Below are 21,842 nucleotides of genomic sequence, written 5' to 3'. Positions count from 1 at the left end.
TAGTTGCACGTGAAAAAAATTTCATATGTTTAGCATACGATAAGCTCCATCATCTTACAATTCCAGTAACATTTTGGTCATATCAAAACTTTTTCAGACAAAAGTTTTAGGTAATGTTTAGATAACTAACGACCACTTGAAATCGATTCGATACTGTGCCTGTTAAGGAAGGTATGATTTTTTTCATCTTGGAAACCCCAATTTTTCCATCCCCTGCGTCAATGGTCGGTGATATCAAAAAGCTTTACTCTGATACGGGGCCCTTATCAAATGAATAGTAGGAACTTTAAACGAATTCGATATTTTACCTAATAAGAAAGTTATAGCGATATTTTGTTTTTTTCTAAAAAGCCCCCCATAGTCCGATTTTACTCATTAACGAACTCGACCGAGATTTTGGGTCGTTATGTTTTATTTATCAATTTGAAAGTATTGGCGCAAAATTACGACAGTAGATTATAACCAAAAGAAAGTGAAATATATATATATATATATATATATATATATAAACTTTTAAAATGACGGTGGTTTTGGGATCTGAGGGATGAAACGCGAAGATATGTCGAAATTTTCCCGAAGTTGAATCATAGAACCCATTACAATAGGTATTTTCTTTAAAAATGTACCTAAAAGTCGTTTACAAGAAACACAAAGGAGATAAATCTGAGTATTGATAAAAAAAAAAGAAAATTAAGGCAGATATACAAGGGAGAGACCGTTACTAAATGACAGCTAAGCCTCTTTTGAATTAGAGCTATTTATTAATTTGTAACTTTAACTTTAAAAAGTGGGGTAATTTAAATTTTAATTGAATAATTTTTTTTTTTTTTTTAGGTAATTAAGATATATATATATATATATTCAATAAGAAACACATAAAAGAAATAATCCAGCATATAATAGCATCATTAAATTGAAGTACAATTTTTAAGTAGGTAGTGTACTTTTAAAATTTATTTATTTTTAAGGAAATAGAATGTTTTTAAGTTTATTATAACGAAAAAGAAAATGAATTAAGGTTTTGAACAACAAGATATTGTTAATATTTAAAGGTTCAAAAAGTAAACGTTTTTCGCGACTTGAGCCGTCACACGACTAAAGCCGCGTTCCGGGAAAGTCCAACAACTGTGGGTTGTTTCTGATGCACGGCTTACACACACAACTTAATTAAAAAAATTATAATTTTATTTAAATATAATATTTTTTGTTCATTTAATTCAATTATTTTAACTGAAGCCCGCGGACATACCGTATTTAATTCTTGCGGGTGTGGCGGTACTAGCGGCGACGGTCGGAACTAACTAACCTACTGCAATTTCACAACCAACATAGAACAAATTTCGCCTGTACGGTCGGCAGGCTGGTATGGCCGCGAGCTTAACGCACTAGGTACCGAATCGACCGGGCGATCAAGTTCGAGACCTAGTCATACCGAGTTACTTTTTACACTTTAAATATTATTCATTTATTTAATTCTACCGCCCACCTGTGATGTCACAACATAGCAGTCGAATACAACAAAATTTTGTTGTGCGGGTACGATTTTACAAAACATTTTTTGCGCATATTGTTATTAACAAATGCACCTAAGAAAAATATGACCTTAATTAGGGAAAATCTCGAAATACTGAGGATGATCTCGAGATACTGAGTCACTCCCTTGACCTTTTAAGTTGAAAATTTAACGGCAACAATGACCTGAACATAGAAGTAATCTGATCAAGTTTGGTCAATCAAAGTCGGCCCAGTATTTCTAGACCACCAGTCCAGGAGAAATAAGGTGATTTAGAGGCCAACGCCGAACACACACACACACGAACATTAACATCTAGAAAATTTCCATCCAGTTTTTTGGGTTCCTTAGATGTCAAAACGTCAAGATTCGGTGAAAACCGCATATGCCCAAATTGGACCGATTACGATACTTTTCCTTCTAGAGCTATAGCGCTATGTAGACAAGAAAGTAATATTTTTTAAATTTTACGGAATTGAAAAATGAAAATTATGTACTTTGATAGGTTGCCATTTTGTTTTTTTTTTATTATTTCATTATTTGTGCAATTTTAATAACTGTACGCAGTTGCGGGCAGAGTTACGTAAACATTTAAAACAAGTTTATCGGTTAACAAATAAAATACAGTGATTTGACTACTGTGCACTGGTGAAATAATACCATTTTATTCATAAGGTCAGGATAGACAAATGCATCTCAGACTTTGTTAATATGTAAGGCGGAAGGCAGTACCTCGATGTAATTTGTTTTTCTTTCATTTTAGGATTTTGGGGACCTTAAACAACGAGAGATGAAAAAAAACAACTGGTTTCTGGTACACAACTTCCCTTATTATACTACTAGATTAGTTATTTTCTTCGTATCGTACAATTTTTTAAATTTATAAAATAATAGTAAAGCAAATTTCTAAATTCTCTGAAAAAAATCGCGAAAAATTTCAGTTTTCATATTGAAACGGAAATATCCATTTTGACCATCCCTGAATCCGTTTTGACTAGTTTCGGCGTGACGTCGGCACGTATGTATGTATCTCGCATAACTCAAAAACGAATAACCGTAGAATTTTGAAATTTTGTATTTACGACAATGTATGTTGTAACATCTAGTTGCGCACCTCCCATTTCATTGCAATCGACTTAACCAAAAGTGTCCAAAAAAGCCCAAATTCAAAAAAAATCTGGATTTGGAATTTTTCATAATTGCAGTAATAAGTCCTCATTGACCAGCTTTTCAATCAGATATTATAAGCTTAACTTATTTTCATTGGTTTCAGAGTTATAGCGAAATAAAATTTTAATTAATGAAATATTTGGATCTTACACGGGAAAGGCACATCGGCGAGAATCTGACTTCATTTCCTTTTTATATTTAACTTCTTTTTTTTAATTTAAATATCTTGTTTTATTAAAATATGATTGTTGCCGGCCTCTGTGGCGCTAGTGGTAGCGTCTCGGCCTTTCACATTCGTAGGTCCCGGGTTCGAATCCCGCTCAGGTATGGCATTTTCAAACGCTACAAATCCATCATCTCATCCTCTAAAGCAATACAATAACGGTGGTCCCCGAAGGGGATTGAAAAAAATTTTTTACAACCTGTAATTGTAAAAAAATTTTACAATAAATATTAATTCAATAACAGAAAAAAGAAAAAATGTAATAAGAAATATAAATAAGTCAAAAACATATCTAATTTAATAGGCGTACAACGAAGTCATGTGTTGTTTCCACATCAGATTTTTTTTAACCAAAACATTCTTTGAAAAAGTTATAAAAAACTGAAATAAAGTACAAATTTTTGAAGTAGAAAAAAGAAAAAATGAAAAAACATTAAATGAGAATATAGGTCAGTAATAAAGCACTACAACCGGAGAATGTTGTACGAGAGACAGTCTCTGGAAGAAAAGAAAATAGAACCAAACAGTAGTTTACAATTTCAAATTAGATACTTTATATATTGGACGGTGTAAGCTTTTAAACAATAGTAGTATTAATATTCATGTCGGTCTGGTGGACATCACAACGAACAGCTTCGCTTTTGCTACCTCGTTATACGGTCGTCTTAATTATACTCTGCTTAATTATAAATACCTTGCTTTCTCTACCCACCCGTCATTTGCCGTTTCATAACTACTAATTTTGCATTACAATAGGACCGGTCCATTTTCTATTACTGTTTATATTTTACGTATAAAACTCGTTCTTTTTACCGGGTATAAAATGTAAAACAATTCACTACGTAAAAAAATGAACTAATGACCGGGATTAATGTGAAATCCCGGAAGGACAAATTTAAATATAACTGTTTTAATTTCGGTAAAGTCTCTTGTGAATTAAATTGCCTATCAGAATACATTACTCGAACTTATCCAATTTCTAAAACAATAAAATTATTGTTAAGTAAATACCATAAAAAATTGTTTAATGGTCTGGCACCTTAAATTCTTTTACAAATGAAATCCCTAACTATTGGTGGATTTTTTCCGGGATTTTTCCTATTCGAATCTCTCTCTATAAATCAACGGCTTAGAAAAAAAAAATAATAAATCTCATGTGGACACCACACGATTCCTTGTACAACTATTAAATTATATATATTTTAATAAGTATTTATTTTTTTAAAGTAAATTTTATTTCAATAATAACTTCTGATTTTTTTCATATATATATATATATTTTATTGTTATTACTAAATTATTATTTATTATAAAACAGTTTTACAATCACAGCTTAATAATTATTAATATATCAATATATTTAAATTAAAGAAAAAACACAGTTAAAAAACGAAATGAAGTCGAATTCGAACCGACGTGCCTTTCTCTTGTAAGATCAAAATATTTCATTAATTAAAATTTTATTTGGCTATAAATCTGGAACCATTTTTGATCAAGTTGATTGCATTCAAAAGGAAAGGTGGACAATTAGATGTTACAGCAGTCCTAAATCCAAAATTTCGATATTCTACGGGTAATAGTTTTTGAGTTATGCGAGATACATACGTACGTACAGATGTCACGCTGAAACTCAAAAACGCATAACTCAAAAACGATTACCAATAAGATGTTGAAATTTTGGATTTAGGACTGCTGTAACACCTAATTGTACACCTTTCCTTTTGATTTCAATCGACTGGATCAAAAGTGTCCGAAAAAGCCCAAAATCAAAAAATAAATTGGGTTTTGGACTCTTTTTAGCTGCAGGAATCAGTCCTGATTGAGAGCTTTCAACCACATATGAGGATCTTACAAGGGGAAGGTACATCGGTTGGAATTCGACTTATACCCTTTTTTTTAATTTAAATATATTGATTTATTAATAACTATTAACATTTGTAAAAAAAATTTTACAATAAATAATAATTCAGTAATAACAATAAAAAATATATATATGTGAAAAAATATTACAAGTTATTAAGAAATAAATTTTTTTTCATTTTAAAAAAATTTATAAATATATATAATTTAATAGGTGTATAAGGAAGTCATGTGGTGTCTTCATCAGATTTTTACTACATGTTAAATCTTTACATGACGCCTGAATTACCTACCTAAATTCTATTTCAAAAAGCTAGCAGGTACAGGTAGTATTATCCAAAATTTAATTTCACGAATTCTGATATATCTTTATAAAACTTTTATTGTAATAGAATGAATTAAAAGAGAAGAAAAAACTAAATAAGATTCTATTACGATTTATTATAAGCTGACCATCCATAAAAATCGTTTTATTAATTCTTACTTCTATTTTTTTCATTTAATTTCAATAATAACCTTCTACTACAAAGTATAGAAGTCAATGTTTCTGTTAAAATGTTTAAATACGAATAACACTGAAACCCGTGGACCGATTCTCAAAATTCAAATTTTCATTTTGTTATCAAGTTATACCTTTGTCCATTATGTAGTTAAATTTCAAATTTTAAACTGGAGAGAAAGAAAAATAAATTATAACCGATTCGAGTTTACCAGGCGATAAATGGATTTCTGAATAAGATTTTAGGTCTTATCAATATAAAAATAATATTAATTTCAATTTAGATTTTCTTTTTCTTTTAATTTTTCGAACTTAAACATCTCCGTAACTATTGCATCAACTTTCTTTATTCAAATTTTACTGGTTTTAAATTTTTTTGAAAACCGATTTGAAATTTTTCATTCTTCTCTATTTTTCTTTGAGCTCTACCTTTTCAAATTTTAATGTATAAGGAAAAATTTGTTATAATTAAATATAAAGTCCTTAGTGTATAAATATTTTTCTTTTCATACAAGTCATTATCAGTAACAGTAATAACAACAATATTGATGTTTTAAATTTTATATATGATTATTATTGTATGCTTTATCTAGGTTCACCCACAACATATTTCATCATCCTCTAATGGTATTTTTTTAATAATTTAATTAAATTTATTCCTTCCCTTTCCTATTCATATATTGTACTTTTACTTCCTTGTACGAAGAAAAGGAAGTATTGTGATGACGAAAAATTTAGGTTTTCAGATTTCAACGAAAATATCAATTTTTATCATCCCTGAATCCATTTTGAGTAATTTCAGCGTGACGTCTGTACGTACGTAAGTATCTTACTTAACTCAAAAACGATTACCCGTAGGATGTTGAAATTTTGGATTTAGGACTGTTGTAACATCTGGTTATGCATCTCCCCTTTTGATTGCAATCGACTGGACTAACTGTCCAAAAAAGTTAAAAATCCAAAAACAATCTGGATTTTGAACTTTTTCTTAACTACAGCAATAAGCCCTTATTGAGAGCTTTTCAACGATATAAGTTGTACTTATTTTCACCGGATCCAGAGTTATAGCCAAATAAAACTTTAATTAATGAAATATTTGATCTTACAAGGGGAAGGCACATCGGTTCGAATCAGACCATCTCCTTTTTTTTAATCTAAATATACTGATCTACTAATAATTATTAATCCCTCTGAGTGTAAAAAAACTTTTACGATAAACAATAATTAAATAATAAAAATAAAATAAAGAAAAAATATCAGAAGTTATTAATGAAGTACAATTTTATGTACTTTTAAAAATGTGTATATGTAATTTAACAGGCGTACAAGGAAGTTATGTGGTGTCCACATTACTTTTTCAAATTTTTAATCTAGTTTCCAGAACTTTGTCCAGGAGAATCTAGTCTCAACTATCAGGCAATGAGAAATGTCATGTAAAACCACAGCCATGTAATGAAGCTCGACAATCTAATATCACCGATCTTGAACTCTCCAGTCCCATCTAATTACATGCTTTTATTTAACTTACAATAGCTCAAACAAGTCCTCGAATTTTACAACCTTAAACCCATTTCTCCACGTTATACAACAGTGAAATTCTACACAGCAACGTAAATCGGGTAACAGTAAAGTATTCCATTGTTAATTTCATATATTTCTATATTTAATATATATATGATAAGTCTAAAAATAATGTAAGGAAAATATTTTGAAGATGGGAGCTGAATCGATGACATGTACTTATCGATTCGACTGATTTTGAAGTCAATTCAGTATGAGCAAATCAGGTGGCTGTAGATTTTAACATCACTAGTGTAAATTTACCTTTTAAAATTTATGTACGTTAATCAACTGATTTAATTATAAATAACTGGTATCAGTTATAACAATAGAAACTAATTCTCCGGGTTACAGTACACAGTAGAACTGCATATAATTTTTTTTTTTTTTTTTTTTGGTTGTTAAAGAATTAAAACAACTAAAAGTAAAAATTAACTTGTCAGTTTAAATACTTATTAAGAAAAAATAGTTGTAAATTAACTTAAAAGAATTTAATTTGTTCGATTATGATTTCAAACAACTCATTTTTGTGGAGGAAATAAAAAATTGAATAATATAATTCCTTAGATATTAATTCTAAAAGAAATGTCGAAAGACACCGAATCTCACCAAGCCTGTAGGAAAGGAAACAAACAAAAATCTACAACGACGAAGAAAGAGAAAGACTCGACGAGAGAGACGGTTAGAAAAGAAAGAAAATGAAGATGAAGAAGCCAACCGGGCAAGATTGGATATTCATAACCTGGGAGCTACCTGAACACCAGAAGTGCGTGAAGTTTGATTGGTACTTCGAAGCCAGTGCGAATTGCGGTATCGTGCAACAGAGACACCTCAAGACCGCGAAACTCGTTTGGAAAGTCAACGCCAGTGCTATTTAGAATATAGGGAACTAGTAACCCCACAAGAACGTGAAATCAGTTTAGAATATAGGCGCCAACTACGTCATAAATGGAATGCTGGTCTTTCACATTCGAGAATGCAATCGGGTCTTTCACATTCGAGAATGCAATCCGCATGTTTTGTGATAGCATCTGTGAAATTTGTACGAAACGTTGCTATCCTAACCAGGTTTCATATCGACTTGCAGCAAAAAATTCATCAAATCCGTCAAACAAAAACAAAAAAAAATTCAATTCTTACTACGTCACCTATGTAAAAATCATTAAGCCGAAAACGACAACTCTAACTACGGTTTATTGGAACTATCGTCAACCAGGACCAAATACCAAACGTGATTCAAATACTGTCGCAGTCAGAACAACGAGCATCTGATTGGCGTGTAATTTAAGGTATAGCAAAAAGTAATAATATTAATAATCTGAGAAAAATGACAAATATGTAACAATTTTAAATGAAAAAGAATATCAGTAACTAGAAGAGTGCAAAACAATAGAAGTTGTAAGACGGGAAGATACAATCACCGACCTTAAGTCATAAATCAAATCAGAAAGCCTTAATAATTAAAATGTAACAACGGGATATCGGTATAGTAATAAATAACTGGGATATTTCAGTGATGTACACTGTATACATGAGATAGAGGGAATACTTCAAAATTGATTCTTGAAATAAAACTTATCTTTTTGTTTATATCGCTCAAAAATAAACATTATCCTGTATCAAATTAGAAATCTGATGTGGACACCACATGACTTCTTTGTATGCCTATTAAATTACTTGCACATTTTTTGCTGCACTTCATTTAGACTTATTTCATTTAAAACTGAAATACGATCCTCCAATTCTTTAATAAATTGGTCAGTTCCACAATTGCTAACATATTAGTTCTTATTAACATCAAATATTTACACATATTAACATCAAATATTTACACAATTATTAATTCAACAATCTTACCTGAAATATTAGGTTAGAGTAAAAGTCCCTTTATTACTCTTTAAATTAATGTAAAACTTATCTAATACTATGTTTTTTTATATTATTATGATGTAACCATCAACAAAATGAAAACAAAAATGAATTATCAGATGTTTCACTAAATCTAATGTGGACACCACATGACTTAATTGTACGGCTATTAAATTACATATACACATTTTTATAAGTACATAAAATTTTATTTCATTAATAACTTCTGATATCTTTTCATATATTTTTTTTTACTGTTATTATTGAATTATTATTTATTGTAAAACTTTTTTTACAATCGGTGGTTAATAATTATTAATAAATTAATATATTTAAATTAAAAAAAGAAAGTAAATGAAGTCTAATTCGGGGGGGGGGCCTTCTCCTTATAAGATCCAAATATTTCATTAATAAAAATTTTACTTGCTATAAAAGTACAACTTATGATATATTGTTGAAAAGCTCTCAATGAGAGCTTATCACTATAGTTAAGAAAAAGTCCAAAATCCTATTTTTTATTTAGATTTTGGGCTTTGTTGGACACTTTTGGGTCAGTGAATTGCAATCAAAAGGGGAGGTGCAGAACTAGATGTTACAATAGTCCTAAATCAAAAGTTTTATCATCCTGCGGCTAATCGTGTTTGAGTTATGAGAGATACGTACGTACATAGGTACAGACGTCACGCCGAAACTAGTCAAAATGGATTCAAAGATAGTCAAAATGGATATGTCCGTTGAAATCTGAAAACCGAAATTTTTCGCGATCACGATACTTCCTTTACTTCGTACAAGGAAGTAAAAATGCAGTAAAATGCATCGCAGCTTCACTAAAGGAGGAAAAAATAGGAAACACCTAAGGTATGAGGTACTAATTACAGTTACTTATTTAAAAGTAATGATGTAGCGCCGGTCCTTATAAAGAAAAATTTAGTGTGTATTTTCTATGTGGTTTTTAAATGACCGATTCGCAAATTCCATCAGTAACAGAAACGACGCAAAACACTCTATTCTTCATTCTCCTTAGATTGTCTAGTATAGAATGCTTACTATTCTAAAAAAAAATAATCATAGTAGAGAAGCTATTTTCAGGGATAAGTCTCACGCTAAGTCACCTACAACTGATAACAGCACAACAAGAAAAGTTCCATAGTCTATTATTAACGAATCATAAGAGAAAAATATGTATTTCTCATTCTACACGTTTTTACTACAGCCTGATACGATGCGAGTTTACTATGACCGCATTACATCAAACAATTAGACTTTCAATGTTATAAACGATAATAAAAAAAATAAATACAGCTCGTTTATACTTTCAGTAATACATTAAAATTTTTGCTTTAATCTATTTATTAGTTTTCCAATAGATAATTATAATATAAAATTAACAACAAAAACTTGATCGATAACCGATTAAGAGGAAAACGTACTAAAAATTACATTACAATTTTTTCTCTTTTTTACCATATATCATTAATTTTTTATTTTTATTTTTTATCAAAATTAGTTTTACAAACGTTAACAAAAAATCAAGCGTAAAAAGTTATTCGTTAATCAAAAGAACTGATAGCTATACGAAGAGGCAATTACATTTTAATTTATAAACTTGAAAAGGGCGGGTCATCTTCAAATAATCAGCTATCATGTTGCCTTGTCATTCTTAGCAGGCAGTTCTGAAGTAATGTGTATCCGTAAACAGTTTAAAAATTAATTAGGCAGTGATTGATGCTGTGCCAGGAAACCATCTTTGGCTCGTTAGTTTCGGGCCGAGTTACAGAGGAGAGCGGAAGAGAACGGTTGTACGATGCGGATTAGGAAAAGAGGAACGACGGGGTAATGGTAAGGCGGGAGATAAATAGAAGGGAGTATAATAATTGCTGAAAGAATAGGAGGAGGGGAAAACAAGTGTGCATGTACGTAAGTGTGTGCACGCGCGCGCGTTATTCATTACGCTTTGTTTTCTATTCTCGGTCGCCAGAACCCTCTGCTAACAATTCAAGTTGAATTTGCGAAGGTGACCTCTTTCGACTCGACTCTACGGCCAGAACTGAATCGTTTATTAACTCTTACCGACAGAACAAAACTAAGTTCCACGTCACATTTCTGTGAGAGTAGTAAAATCAGGAAAGAAAATATAGAAATACTAAATAAAATTGAAATACAATTACATTAACAATTTATTGGGTAATATTTCATACTATTAAATCGATCCGTTTTTTCTTCCGAATCGAATAAAATAAATAGAATGATTATGATTTTAAGAAGCGTCTTGTAAAATATATGTATTTCAAACATGAACTAAGAAAATAAAAACATATATAATTATTTGAAATAGGGGCATTTAACAGATTAGACGGACGGACAGCATGAAAAAGAAGTAAAAGAAAGAAAATAGAAGCTTAATCAGAACAATTCAAAACAAATGTTAACCGGTTGGGAAATGAAACAAGAAGGATTGATTAAAACGATGCTGGAAAGATCATCCCAACCCCGTAGGGAAAGACACCGGGTTGTGACGCTTCCCGTCCCCACCCGTTCATAGGCTGGAAAGATCAGCAGAAGCTGCAAAAAAAAAGAAATTAAAAAGACTAAAAATGAAACTATTTAAAATCAAGGAGTTGTTAGAAGCTCAGAATTTTATTACCTGAAAACAGATGAAAACGAAGCCGGACATGATGCAAAGGACTGCCTCAGAACAAATAACCGTAACATGATACAAAAACATTTTTCCGCTCAAATCCAAATATTCTACAGTTAAATTAATGGTATGCTAAGTCTAAACGGTATAAACTGTTGCAAGACTAGTAAACTACAACTATCTTAACAATCTGTAAAGAATTCTGCTTTCTGTTTAAAGCAAATGGTGTAAAATATGATAAAACAAAAATTATAAGTAAGCCGAACGTTTAACTTAGATATATAATAGACTATAATATAACAAACAAGTATTAGAAAACGTCTCAAAAAATCTTCAAATATAAACTAGATACTTTTAAGTAATATTATGATTAATATAAACTATCATTCAACGTTTTTTAATCTGTACGTATTTATAGGGTGATGTTTAAATAAGTAAACGACTTCATATTTAAAAACCTAGGGATACTAGGAGGTAGAAACAAATCCAGATCTACATAATTACTAATACTTTTCGGTGTCTGAAATCTTTGTCCGCCATCTTGGATCCGCCACACTGAAACCAACTTTTTTGTTAAATAGGAAACGTACACGTAATACACGATTTAAATGTAACATTTAACAGAAAACCGATTGCGAAAATAGTTTTTCGATAATACCTTTGTTTTTCAGTTCACCATAAATAGTAATCTTTTAACTATGTAGATCTGCACTTGTTTCTAGCTCCTAGCATCCTTAGTTTTTGAAATACAAAGCCGTTTCCTTACTTTAATATCACTCTGTAAGTAGGGAAGTAGGAAAGTTCTACTGTATGACTTTATTTTATCTACAAAAACACTTCCACCGTTCATTATTTACTTCATCCTTCGAAACCAGTCTTCAAATAAATTCTTCCATGTTTCGTTGGAAATCTGGACACACTTATCGTCCCAATCCCATAGGAGGTCATCATCGCTCGTAAAATTCCTACCTTTCATTCTATTCTTCACCTGGGAGTACAGTACGACGTCACATGAAGCGAGGTCAAGACTGCAGGGAGGGTGCTCAAACCGTTTTATTCCAATGCCGACGAAATACTTAACCAAACTTTGGAGCGGTGTGCTGAAACGTCATCGTGGTGAAAAAACATGTGTCCATCCTTGAGTGGTGGGCGCAGTTTTTTGAAAGCTTCGATAACTATAGGTAGGCAGTCCTCGGTGAAACTACCTTCTCAGTCTCCAACAAAACTCACTCTAAAACTCCTCGCACTAAAAAATACGACCACCATTCTCTTCTTCAACGAACCGGATTTTCGAATGCAGCCACAGGGATCTCCTCATCTTCGAATCTCCACACTTTGTTTTGTGCCTTGTTCGGAATCTCATAATAGTACTGTCAAGTTCTGTCGCAATACTGTTCACACAGTATATTAAAAAGAATATAACTTAAGAAGATTATTAAGAAATATAACTTTTTTTCGTTTCATGTTGTGTGTGGCTATCCATTTTATTTTTAGTTTTAAGTTGACCATTTATACAGTTTATTTTATTATTTTAGATTGCAAAGTATTTTATGAAATTAGATTTTTAATTTAACTATATATATTTTTTATTGACTGATAAATATTTGTGCTCATAATCTTCTGAGCACTATCTTTTTTTTTTCTAGTCACTAAGATAGTGACTAGACCAGTACTAGAGCACTACTGGTTGGAACCTGTTCAAACACGCGCTGACGTTTAATCGCCTGTGATGATCCGTTCCGTCGTTCTGCAAAACTTTCTTATTGCATTTATATATACCTATATCCCATTTTCAAACTTTTAACGTATTTCGGGTACCATGAAACACGATGTGAAATCGGACAGTAGATCAAATAATGCGACACGCAAAGGTTTACAAAGCTTTCTAACTTAGAATTGATTTCGCAGAATATCAAGAAATGCCGGTACATTAATGTCGAAGCACACCTATATTTGGTGGTAGGTCACACCTCTCTGTCTCAAGTATTTTCCGTATTGCAGCAATGTCTCCCGCAATCTCAGATGAAGACGGTCGACCTGACCTTGGAGCGTCCTCAAGGCCAAAGGTTGCTCTTTCAAACTCTCAGCACTACCTAAATACGGTTGTAAGATGAGGAAAATTCTCTCTAAGCACAGAAGTCATTTTCTTTAAAGGCTGGTCAAACTTAACCAACGTGCAAAATTGTCCGATATTCAGTTTTCGGCCATGACGACACCATTACTTCTTTTTTTCATTAACACGGCTAGAAAACAAATGAGACTGAGATAGTGACTAGACCAGTACTAGAGCACTGCTGGTTGTAACCTGTTCAAACACGCGCTGACATTTAATCGCCTGTGATGATCCGTTCCGTCGTACTGCAAAACTTTCTTATTGCCTTTATATATACCTATAAATCGATATAATCTATTAAAACTGCCCTTAAATGTACATACATAAAAGAACACGTCGAGTGTGATTTATAATCAAAGCCCAGCAAAAACTACCGAATAAAAATTGATGAAAATTTGTATTCGCGTTCTTCTTTCGGTGTGTTACACCACATCAGTCACTTAATTTTTTAAATTAGGAAGGTGGAAATGATATATTATAATTTCGGCTCAAAAATGTATAAGAAAATCAATGGTAAAACCAGTTTTTCTGTTAATTCCTTCGTTATCGAGTTATAATCATTCAAAGTTACAATGACGGAAAATCGTGTTAACAATAATAAGAGGTAAAACGCGCTGCACGAACAATTCTATTGCAGTTTATAATAACGAACATAATGCATACAATAACGAACTTTAAACATTGCTATAAAATTGATAATAATAAACAATAACTAATAATTAACAACACAACAACAAATTAAACCTAAACCTGATTTACGTCCGATGTAGAACCCCATTTCTTTATGACTCCAAATACCTCTCAAATACGCAATATTGTTTCCATACTTGAATATTTATCACCCGGTTATTTATATTATATATATATATATATATATAAATAACTTATATATATATATATATATATACACTATTTTATAAAGAGGAAGAGGGTTTTTGTTTCTTACGGATAAACAAAAAATTACCCGATCTATAGCTATTAAATTTTTACCCATGTTTCTTGGCATAACTGAGGTTTTTTTTGGATACATTTAATCTGAGAAAAAACTATAAATATAGTAGTGAAGGTTTGCCGGTTGAAGCACAAACTTTAATAAACTGTGAACAGAGTTTGAACTGAATGACTCGAAACAATCGAGTGAATAATATATTATAATAATAGAATTACTACTTTCTTTTTCTGTATACGGAATCACCGTAAGGTATTACTTCAGAGGATGAATAAAGTGTAGTCTTGAACGGTCTCAGATCGACGACATTTGAGAAGTCATTTGAGAAGAGATGTATGAGTGTGAATGAAGTGTAGTCTTGTACATTCTCAGTTCGACCATACCTGAGATGTGTGGTTAATTATAACCAATCACCAAAGAACACCGGTATCCACTATCTAGTATTCAAATCTGTACGAAAGTAACTTTAGTTAGATTTGAACGTTAGAACTCTCGACTTTGAAATCAGCCGATTTGCGATGTAGAATTAACAACTACTAGACCAGCCCGGTGAGCATAATAATAGGATTAAATTTACAATAAACAAAGTAATCTATCTATATTATTATATAAAGAGGAAAAGAGTTTTTGCTCGGGATAAACAAAAAACTACCCGATCTATCGCTACTAAATTGTTACTCGTGTTATCTTGGCATAACTAAGAAAGTTTTTGGATGTATTTCATCTCGAAAAATCGATAAATATATGTATATATAACGTAGTAGTGGAGATTTGTTGGTTGAAGCAAAAACATTAATGAACTGTGAATTGTGAGTGTCTATCAGTGTGTGAGCTGGGTTTCAACTGATCTATTATGAACATCTAAAAATCAATCTAGATTTTTTGAGTTTCAATCCGAGTTTCGAGCGTTAAAATTAAATTTAGAATTTCTTTTTTGAAACCTTATTATTTTTTTAATTTCTCGGCAACAAATGAAGAAATCATTTGATTGATTTCCGGTGAATGTGATCTTCATGTTCATAAATCAATACCTAGATTTTTGAAATTCAACCCACCGGGTTGGTCTAGTGGTGAACGCGTCTTCCCAAATCAGCTGATTTGGAAGTCGAGAGTTCCAGCGTTCAAGTCCTAGTAAAGCCAGATATTTTTACACGGACTTGAATACTAGATTGTGGATACCGGTGTTCTTCGGTGGTTGGGTTTCAATTAACCACACATCTCAGGTATGGTCGAACTGAGAATGTACAAGACTACACTTCATTCACACTCATACACATATCATCCTCATTCATCCTTTGAAGTATTATCTAAACGGTAGTTACCGGAGGCTAAACAGGAAAAAGAAAGAAAGAAAGATTTTTGAAATTCGATCTTGAAAGGGGATGAAGAAAGATAAAAAGAATTTTGAACAATGATTGTAAATTTTCCTAATCCCGACTGTACTAAACGAGATATTCAGTAGATTTGGGCTTGCAAATACTCTTTAGGTAAATATTTAACAACCGTTTTCGGTTTTTTAATTTACGATTTTTTTTGGGGTGTGGAGGTGGCTTTGGCTCAACTAACACAGCCACTGCCGTTATTGTATTTGTGACTGGCCGCACCTGCCACCGAATTCTTGACTAATAAACGTAAAATAAAACGATTGACCGCAACGGGAAACGCAAGTAACCACATACCGTGGGCGAAGCTGTGACGGGGGGGGCTAATTTATTTATTTATTTATTCATATATATAAATATATGTACATATACGAGTATACGAGCATATATATCCGGTACAGAGTTGATAATTAAAGTTGAGCTTTTCAAATTTGCATTTAATTTTAATAGACTCAGTAAGTGTATTAAGTGATGTAAGGTATTGTTGTTTCCTTTTTTATCTTTTTTTTTTTATATTCAATTAAACATCAATTTTCTTAGAATTACTTTATCCACAAAGTTAACTACAAATTTTTATTTGTTTACTAGTAAATTAACGAAGTTATTTTATTCCATATTTAAAAAAGTCTATTTTTCGACAAAACTGTTTTGTGTTTTACCACGTTTTTTCTTAAAACCTGAATGAGATACAGGTCTGGGACTACTTCTAATCAATTTCCTAGATAAAAAACCAGAAGGAAGCACAAAATTTTCTCCTCGATTTGTACTCTACGAATTTTAGTACGGTGTATTTTCACAGAGGAAACTTAAAGCAGGACTAAATGTTTCACAACCCGAAACTCGCTAACGAACCGTTTTCTGGCCTATGTTTATATGAACGTTTTTTTCCTTATTTTTGACTATAGAATCATCTCTCGAGAGATTGCCGTGCAATTCAGAATCAACCTGTATACCGGATGGTCCATTTAAATTGAGACATCTTTATCACACAAAAACTACACATTTTAAAGTTTTTCCATTTCGAGGAGGAAATAAATTCACAACCTATATTGTCCTTTATAAGGTCAATTAAAGGTAATTTCAAGATCAACTTAATTTTTTTAAATAGAAGCCTATATTTTTTATTGCACAATCGAATCCTTTATAAAAAAAATAAAAATAAATAAAATTTCATCTCAGACTTTTTTCTAAAATTCATAGTTTTTTAATTATTCATCTTCAAAAATGCTGTAGACATATAAAAAAAAAATATATATATATATATATATATATATATATATATATATAAATTGGTGTTTTTAGTTTCATTAGGTCCGGTCCACTGCCGGCCTCCGTGGCGCGACTGGTAGCGTCTCGGCCATTCATCCGGAGGTCCCGGGTTCGAATCCCGGCCAGGCATGGCATTTTCACACACGCTACAAATCATTAATCTCATTCTCTGAAGAAATACCTAACGGTGGTCCCGGAGGTTAACAAAAGAAAAAAAAAGTTCGGCCCAGCTAACGAGTAACATCCAACTGATGTTAAATTTTAAATAAAAGAAAATTAAATTTTAAGTAAAAAACAAACGATAACAATAATGAAGAAGAAGAAAAGAAGTTGAGCATGTAAACACCAGCAAACTTTTTAAAATAGCCTAAAAGTGAAGTTCAAGTTGCAAATGCATTATCACTGTTTTCAATTATTTTTTTTACTACCTTGTTCCTCTCCAACTATTAATAAATATTAAATTAATTAGTTTTGATTTATTAGAAATTATGGAACGATTTACAATAGAGAAAAAACTGAGGTAATTTAGCTTTACGGGGAATGTCACCGAAATGTTGATCATTTTGGTGATCAATTCGGTGTTGATCAATTTCAACAATTGTTTTGTATGCTTTACGAATCCCCGGCAGAAATACCCCCAGTCGTGCTTCTGTGTGCAGAATTGTAAAACAGTTTAGTGATGCTGGAAGTGTGGGGGCCAAAAATAATAACGGTCAAAATATTGTGACAGTAGAAAACATGAAATATCGGTGGCTGCGGCGGTCATTGTAGATCCTCATGTTAGTTCAAGAAACAAAGTTAGTTCAAGAAGAATTTCGCGTGACTCCAGGATATCAAAAGCCAGAGTTCTAAAACATTAAAACGCCTGAAATTCCATCCGTACCATATTTCACTGCACCAGGAATTCCATGTTAACGACTTTGAATTAAGAGTAACATTTTGTGTATGGGCGCTTGAAGAAGTACGTACGGGTATATCAAATTTTTTTTTCTTAATGTTTTATTTTCCGACAAATCAGGTTTTACTACTCATGGAGCAGTAAACATACATAATATGCATAATTGAGAAGTGAAAAATTCACAGTGGCTAAGGGAAGTAAAACATCAACGTCCGTGGACTGTCGATGTTTGGTGCGGAATCATAGGCTGTACATTAATCAGACCGCATTTTTTCGATGGAAATTTAAACGGAGAGAAAGACGCAGATTTTCTAAAAAAAAATCAGTTGCCTTTACTGCTTGATGAACTCCTCCCGTTAAAGCCCATCAGGGCTAGGATCGGGAGGGGTTCCTAGGGGTTGGGGGTTCTTAAGGTTCCTAGGGATTTCCTGAGGGTTGGCGACCGGAAGAGTCACAAGGCGAGTGTCTTCCACGGGGCTGGGATGCTTGATGAACTATCCTTTGAGAAGAGAAGAACGATGTAGTTTCATCATGATGGATGTCCTGCACATAATTCAATTATCACCAGAATAACTTTGGACCGCGAATACAACAATCGTTAAGATTGGTCGAACCGGTCCGGTTCATTGGTCCGTTCGTTCCCCCGACATTACTCCAGTAGACTCTTTTTTACAGGATTACCTTAAAGAAAGCGTTTACCCAGAAGTACCAACTAATCTTGAAAACATGAAAGAGCGTATAACAAATAACTGTAGAGATATCAAGAGAGAAACTCATTAATGTTCACGGGCCGTTTTTAAAACGTATCGAAAAATTCACAGAAGTAGAAAGACACCACTAAGAACATTTGTTGCTGTAATTTATGTAGAATCATTTTTTGTAATTATTTTAAGTAAAGAGCATTAAAAAAAATTAAAGTACCAGTAATTCATGAAACCAAATATTTTCATAGAGTCGACTTACCTGAACAAAGCGTGCAACACTTGTTAGGCTATTTTAATCATACCGGTATATACTATTTGATTAAAAAACTGATTAAAACAAAAATGGATTTTATTTAGGTTAATTCTTTATTGATTGTTTTTTATTTAAAATTTAAGTTTGTTTTATTTAAAATATAACATCGGCTGGATGTAACTCGTCAGCCGGACTTAATGAAACTAAAAACACCAATTTATAGGCCTACAGCATTTTTAAAGATGAATAACTAAAAAACTATGAATTTTAGAAAAAAAAACGTCTGAAATGGGATTTAATTTTTTATTTTGCAAAGAATTCGGTTCTGCAATAAAAAATATAAGTTCCTATTTTAAAAAAAAATAAGTTGACCTTGAAATGATCTTTATTTGATCTTATCAAGGACAAGATAGGTTGTGAACGTATTTCTCCCTTAAAATAGAAAAACTTTAATAGGGAACATTTTTTCTAAAATGTTTAATTTCTGGGATAAAGATGTGACCCAATTTAAATGGACCACTCTTGTTTTTAATTTAAAGGAATTTAAATAATTATATTTTATTTCCTCTAATTTTTTAAATAAATTTCGTTTATTATTAAGTTTAAATTGAAATTTATTGATTAATTTATAATTGCCCTTTTTAATTATAATAATTTTCATTTGCTACATAAATTAAAAAATTAGATACTTTATTTTATTCAACATTGTAAATAATTATTATTAATCATATTACAGTAAGTTGTTATTGTTTAGTGGTATGGGAATTCTGAATTATTATTATTAATTTTCTAAATAATCACATTACACCGTAATCAGTTTAAGTATCTGTAAATAAATCCAATAATTACAATGTTGACGTAACGTTCAATAAATTTACTGTAAAAAAAAATGCAAAAAGAAATCAAGAATTAATTAAAGAGTAAAACCGATTATGTATGAAAATATGTGCACATCTATCAATTTTATCAGAAAAAAGTGAAAGTAATAATCAAGCAGATTGAATTCAATTCTACTAATTATAAATTATTTAACTGTTGACGTAGTTAAGTTCCTAATACGACTCGGTATTTTCGATTATAATTTTTTTTCTCCTTTGTTAATGATTATACTCAATTGAAAGAACAACAGTAAAAGAAGAATAAAACTAGTTATTTAATAATTACATTATAATACTGAATAGTTTACGATCAGAATTATTATACAGTATTATACGGGTTTGTTTGTTTTTGTGTGTGTGTGTGTGTGTGTGTGTGTGTGTGTGTGTGTGTGTGTGTGTGTGTGTGTGTGTGTGTGTGTGTGTGTGTGTGTGTGTGTGTGTGTGTGTGTGTGTGTGTGTGTGTGTGAGAGAGAGAGAGAGAGAGAGAGGGATAGTGAGAATAAGAAAGTGAATATGTTTATGTATATTTCACAAAACAATAGTATTATAAATTTATATGTATTGAATTACCTGCTCATGACAGAATACTGATTACATTTCTTTAGGAAAAAATATACCTGCCGTATCTTTCGTTTCATTTTTTTTTTTTTCAGTGACTTGTTTTCAGGAAAATTTTCAATCAATTTCAAATATAATGCAGTAATTTAAAAAACAACTTTTATTTAAAAATAGAATCATTCACTTTTTAATAATTAATGAGAGTGATAATTATTCTTTCACAACATAACTATTTGAATGTCCTTTGGTTTTGCAATATTCTTGTAAAATCTTATATATAAAAAATCTATATTTATATATATATATATATATATATATAGAATATTAAAAAAATGATCCGATTTCAAAACTATATAACTGTGCAACCACAGTGAATGAAATTTGCACAATTTGAAAGCAAATGTCCTAGAGTTCCTATTACCGGCCACGGGACGCAGTACTAGCGTTCTAGCGTACACTAACACAGTCGTAAAAACATGCTGAAGGCGTTTTTGTTCTAGAATTTAGTAACACAGAGTCCGTAATAACGGTTCAACGGCGTTTCGACAGCGCTTTAGAATCGATCCACAATCAGCTAAGAACATTTGCAGCTGTTATAAACAATTGAAGGATTGAGATGCTTATGTAACGGGAAGAATCCAGGGCGACCAAACACTTCTAAAGAAAATGTTCAAAGAATTCAAAACGCTTTTAAGGAAAGCCAAAAAATTCCACAAGTCGTGCTAGCCGAGAACCTGGGATCTCTCATACCACAGAATGGCTAGTGTTAAGACGTAGCTTATATTTCAAGCCGTACGATTTCAACCGGTAAAGCCCTTCCAGTTAAGTGACAAAAGAAAATGTGAATTTTTTGTGATATGCTCTTTTAGATTAATTTTCAGTGATGAAGCAACATTTAATTAAAACGGTAAAGTTTTACGTCACGATTTTCGCATATAAGGATTCGAAAATCCGTACGAGATTTTACATCCGGGAGCGAGATTCACCAAAACGTAACGGTTTTTATGCGGGTTCGTTCACAAAAATGTATCGCTCTTTCTTTTTTGAAGGAAACAATAACAGGGATTCTTATCTTGAAATGCTATAGAACTGAATTTTCCACAACTAAATGAAGATTCAGAAGAATTCATTTTTAAGCGAGATCGGGCCCCACCACATCGGTACAACCAAACCAGGTACGACACGGTTTGTCGGTTTCTAAATGAAACATCGCCTGAAAGCGATGTTCCATTTAGAATAGCGGTGTAACGGAGATCAAGAATCCCCCCCCAACATCCCCAAAGATTAAACCTTGTTAATTTTTCTTGTGGGGATATGTGAAACAATATCCCCATTAAGTTCCACTATTACCTGCTGATTTTGATCAACCGAAAACAGGATCACAGCTGTACTAATTTAAGTAACAGAAAATTTTCTACAACGAGTTGCGAAAAAATTCAGCTGTCGTCTTCATATTACCCGTGCAACATACGGAGAAATATATAACCATTTATAGCTTGGTAACTG

Source organism: Lycorma delicatula, chromosome 2 (genome assembly GCF_047948215.1).
Source record: "Lycorma delicatula isolate Av1 chromosome 2, ASM4794821v1, whole genome shotgun sequence".
NCBI classification, from domain to species: Eukaryota; Metazoa; Arthropoda; class Insecta; order Hemiptera; family Fulgoridae; genus Lycorma; species Lycorma delicatula.
The sequence above is the reverse complement of the archived record's forward strand: the minus strand, read 5'-3'. Positions refer to the sequence as shown.